This window comes from Vitis riparia, chromosome 2 (genome assembly GCF_004353265.1).
Source record: "Vitis riparia cultivar Riparia Gloire de Montpellier isolate 1030 chromosome 2, EGFV_Vit.rip_1.0, whole genome shotgun sequence".
Lineage (NCBI taxonomy): Eukaryota > Viridiplantae > Streptophyta > Magnoliopsida > Vitales > Vitaceae > Vitis > Vitis riparia.
Genome location: NC_048432.1, coordinates 3,474,104 through 3,479,826, shown reverse-complemented (window position 1 = coordinate 3,479,826; position 5,723 = coordinate 3,474,104).

Genomic DNA, 5,723 nt, shown 5'->3' with positions numbered 1-5,723 from the left:
CGAATGCTACGTCGTGATCAAGGAAGGCCATGAACTCACTAGGCCCATACTGACGCCGCCCTAACCCCATGCCGGGAAGATAAGACATACCCCTCATCATGTCAAGCACTACCGTGCTACTGTGTTGGTCGAAAGACATGGCTACAAAGTCTCGACAGAAATCCTCTATCTCCAGAGTCTGCACCTCGTCGAAGGTGAATCTGGTCAGAAAAAGATCATCATCAGTGTGACTAATCTGAAGTACAGGCTAGGCAGAAATGAACACATCTCCTATAGACTGCACCACAACGACCTGGCCATCATGAATAAACTTCACCTTCTGATGAAGGGAATAAGGAATGGTCCCGGCTCTATGGATCCATGGTCGGCCCAGAAGTAGGTTAAAGGATGTAGGAATCCTCAAAACCTGAAACACGGCAACAAAAGTGGTCGGACCAATCAATAGCTCAATCTCCAATGTACCCATGACCTTCCTCCGAGTACTATCATATGCGCGAATGGTCTGAGTGGAGGGACCGAAGTCAGATGGTGCGTAGCCGAGGGCAATGGCAGTGGCCAGAGGACAGACATTCAGGGCTAAGCCATTGTCCAGAAGGATAGATGGGACTCGATGGCCTGAACAATCGACAGATATATAGAGTGGACGCGTGTGGTCCGAGCCCTTCGGTGGCAAGTCATCATCGAAGAATACAATGCATGTGGCTCTGCTGGTCGTCATCATATGAATCAATCTCTTAGGAGAAGTGATAGTATCGACTCTGATCTGGCTCAGGGCTCGAATCAGAGCATCACGGTGAGTGCTCGAGGATGCCAACAGGCTCTAGATGGAAATACGAGCCTGAGTGCTTTGTAGCTGTCTCAAAATCTCGTCGTCCTCTACTCTGACCTCATCGGGAGCAGATATACCCTCAACTGACCTAACTGCTACGGGAGGTGGCTGTCGCAACACTCTACCTCCTCAGAGAATATATTGAACATCTAGAGTCTGAGAATCATCAACACGCGGAACCTGAACCTCCTCAACATCCGGGATCAAGATGAATGACGTCTGGACGCTGTAATGTGGAAAAATCAATGGCTCAACAATGGCAGTTTGTATTGATGCCACCTTGGGAACTAATCCGAATGAAATAGGCATCCAAGGCCCCAAAGTCACTTTGTCCATCTCATAAATACCATTTGACACAATAGGCTCTGGGTTTGAATCATCCCAACTAAGCATATGGACGTGATCGTCAAGCTCAACGAAGTCGAAGAAATGTATGCCATCGACCGGTGGAGGAACGACATGTGTAGTGTGGGCATGTAATGGGTTTGTGGTCACACTCGGCTGACCCAAGTGCACCAAACCTTGGTCGATCAAATCCTGAACGACATGCCTCAAAGCAGTGCATCGATCGATCTCATGTCCAGGCCCTTGATGGTATGCACAGTGCAAATCCATCCTGAACTGAGGTGGAATAGGCTGAGGGGGTGGCCTAGGGGTGAGAGCAGTCAATAACCCTGCCTCTATAAGCTTCCGAAGAGCCTGGCTCAACGGCATGCCTAACTACGAGAACTGCCTCTACGTCCTCAAAGCAAATGAAGCAGAAGCCTGCTGAGCTCTGGGTCAGGGATAAGGCGCTATGGGTCTCGCAGTGAACTGAGCAGCATAACACGACTGTCCTATGGCCTTGTATGAGATAGGTGACCTCTCGATGCCTTGGGTGGCATAGTAAGGAAAAGCCAAAGTCTGTGGCATGTAGGACTGATCATGAGTCGGACGAGGCGCCCGTGGCCTATACTGCTGAAGTGGATATGAAGGATGAGTCTCGAGAAGCTGTGGGACCGGCTGATGGTGCCTGAGAGGTCTTTGACTAGAAGAACCGATGGCGCTCACATCAACTGACCTCTGTCCTCCAAAGGGTTTCTTCCCCTTAACATCACTAGGGGAAGAATCAGTTCACAATCCTCTCAAGATGCCGTCCTCGACATCGTACAAAGCTAAAACCAACGAACCAAAATCTATGAAGAGTACCCCAACCACGTGTCTGGCAATCCTGGGCTGTAGGCTCCTCAAAACCATCTGTATCTAATCCCTCTCTAGAGGCCTGTCAATGATCTCGACAATCTTCCCGCGCCAGCGGGAGATGAAGGATGAAACTGACTCGTCTATCCTCTACCTCAGAGCCTCGAGCTCTCTCCTTGATACATCCATCACAGTGTTAAATGAAAACTATCATAAGAACTCTTGGGCCAAGTCGTCCCATGTCCGGCATTGTGAAGACTCTAGGAATGCGAACCAGCGTTGGGCTGCCCCACTCAGAGATAGCGGGAACAAAGTGATCATCTGTGACTCATCCAATCCGTGTGCTCTCATCACTGTGCTATAGAGTCTGAGGTGGATGCGAGGACAACCAATGCCCGTGTACCTCTCAATGTCGAGCATCCTGAACTGAGCTGACAAACTGGCCACCGGCATACCCTCGAGATCATCCCAAACAGCTGATCCATCTGACACTCTCATCTGCCTCATATGCTGCTCGATACGGTCCATATGTGCATGAGCGTCATTAGTGAATGTGGTCTGAACGACTACAGGTGGGGCAACCTCAGAATGCCCATGCAATACATAAGGTGAGGCCTGAGGCATCGTCAGAACAGGTGGTGGCGGTGACTGTGGCAACGAATCATGAAGAGTCTCATCATGAACTACGAGTGGTCTACTCTACTGGCTGCCAATCTCCTACCTAAGGCTAGCCAAAGCCTCTTGGATAGAAGCCATGACGGCCATAAACTGATCCACTGTAACAACCTACTGATCCATACTTAATCTCTCGAAATACCGGACTAATCTCCCCTCTACTCTAACCCAAGAAGGCGTATCCAGACTGCGAACAAAGATTCGATCCTAAAAGCACGAAGAAATGAATAAGGATATGGCTCGGAGAAAGCATGGAAGAAATGATAATCTGAACGGAAACAAGCAAGACATCTAAGTGAAGGCAGACTTTCTGACCGTACTCAAACTCATAATGATCTCTGTACACCCTCAATTGAAGACTAAAGAAGGAGTATCGAAATCTAAACTGTGGCTACAGAGGCTTTGAAAGCTCTCAGATGCACCCACATGTAAGGAGTGAACCCTAATCGAATGATCTACGACTCAACCTACGAGGTCAAGGTGGCTTTAAATGGATATGGGTGGGCTTTAAAAGATCCCTTAGCAGAGGCGATCATACCCTCCGACAGTATGCAACCCTCTGTACGTCTCCGAAAAGACGGGACGCTTCCATGCAAGGTGGTCATCACCTCCACACATGCACTATCTCAACATCCCAAGGGGGTTTCCTATGGTGAAAACCTCTCAAACTCGCAACGCTCAATGGTCAACTAGAGTGCACAGTGAATGGTGTGGGTGCATCCGAAAACTCTAGGAAGCTAAAACAGAAAGATGAAACACACTGGCCGCACAAATATCCATGAGACCTAGCTCCGGGTTATACGGGTCTTCAATGATCGGACTCCAATCGACATCAAAGTGTCGCTCTACTCTAGAATGCTCCCATTCATTGATATAGCCTGTCGCTAGACCCTACTCCTAATCTCTGGCTCGGTCAGAGAATAAGCACACAGAGAGCCTCACACTTGCAATAGTGAGGACCAGAATGAAGGGAATGACTGAGACCAAGAGAGTTGGAGGTAGGAGGATAGATGTGTGGCCCACATAGACAGGCGACATGCAGTTAAGCAGCAGACAGAATACATCACTCATGCACACACACAAACTATGACGATCAGGATGAATAGCGACACGAACATCATGCTCAAAGACAATCAAGATAATATACAAGCCAGAGAAAACAACATAGCAAGTCAAGCGATGTGTAATAGTGAGTCTATACATGTGAAGTAAGTAGAACAATCAGGAAGAATCAGAATCGCTATACCAAGCAAAACAAGATGAGCAGTCTATGATAATCGGCATGTTAATGTACTAAACTAATATAGCAATGAAGCATAGAAAAAGTGACATCCGAAACCCCAATCAAGATAATCGATATATCAATGTCCCAATACAATATCCAAGCATGCATAAAAAAACTCTCAATGTGCAATCAAGAGACAGGTACTCATTGATTGACTCATCAAATACCACATTTGTTTCATCCTAAGTTCAAGCTTGACCCTCTAAATGATCCCCAGCGGAGTCGCCATTTTGTGGACCCCGCATTTCGGCTCATGCGATTTCCACTCGATAGGGAGCTCGATTTTTATTCGAAAATGATTTTATTTATTAAAAAAAAATATGACTTGGAGTTGCCACTTATTTTTGTTTTATTTTTAAAAGGGTAAACAAAATAAGAAAGAAAACCCTAAGTGTGACTCCTTATTTTGGAAAAGGTGGTATGTGAAAAACCGGATCGGGCTCGGGGGTCAGGTTACTTATCGAGAAGGTATAGTAAAAACCGTAGCACCCCTCTAAGTCCCTAAAGTTAGGTCTCTACTAATAAAATGAAGCTGACGTGGCGATCAATAGGAAAATCAATGGATACTCAAATCGACCATGCACATATGGGATCAAAACATGCATAAAGAATGACCAGAATGGGAGTTGATGCGTACCTGGGCCACGAACGAGCAATGCGCTATCATAAAAATGGGGTTGGTGTACAATAAAGAGCACAAAACATATCACACGCGTCACCAAATAGAACTTAAAACTGTTCGAGGGAAAACTGGATTTTTTAAAATTTATTTGAAAATTGGAGTCTTAGAGTTTATTTGAAAATTGGAGTTTTAGAGATTATTTGAGAATTGGATTTTTAGAAATTAAATATAAGAATGAGAATTTTAGAAATTAAATTTGAAAAAAATTGGAATTTTGAAAATTATTTGAGAGTTTGGGGTTTAAAAAAAAAATAAATTAAATTACGGAAATTGGGACTTTAGAAATAAAATTTTGAAAGAAATTAGAATCGAAAATTGTTTGAGAAGCAGAAACTATGAAAATTGAATAAAAAAAATTGGAAATCTTGAAAATCATTCGAAAACGGAATTTTTAGAAATAAATGAATAAAATTATAATAATAAATAAGTAACGGAATAAATGCGAGAATTGGAACATTGGAAACTGAAAAAAATTAAGTTCGAAAATTGAAAAATTGGAATTTCAGAGAACTAAATTTGGAAATTGGAATTTTGAAGAATTATTTAAAGACGGAATTTCAAATAAATGAATAAGTGATTAAATAAATGAATGAAATAATAATAATGATGAAATAATAAAGATTAGGTAAATAATTGCGAAAAATAGAATTTTAGAGATTGAAAATTTGAGAAATTATTTAGAGATGAGATTTTAAATATATGAATAAGGGAATAAATAAATGAATAGGATAATAATAATAACGAAAACAATCATTTAACAACTGAATGTGGATAGTGAAATTTTTTAGATTGGAAATTAAATTTGAAAAACGGAATATTGAAAAATTGAACTTTAATTATTAGAATTTGTAAAATAAATGAATGGAATAATAATAATAATAATGAAAATAATATTTAAACAAATGAACGTGAATAGTGGAATTTTTTAGATTGAAAATTAAATTTGAACGTCAATTTTTCAAGAATTGAACTTTAGTGATTGAAAATTTTAAAATAAATAAATAAATAAATATGAATAACAATAATAATTAACAAAAATAATATTTAAACGGATGAAAGTGAATAGTGAAATT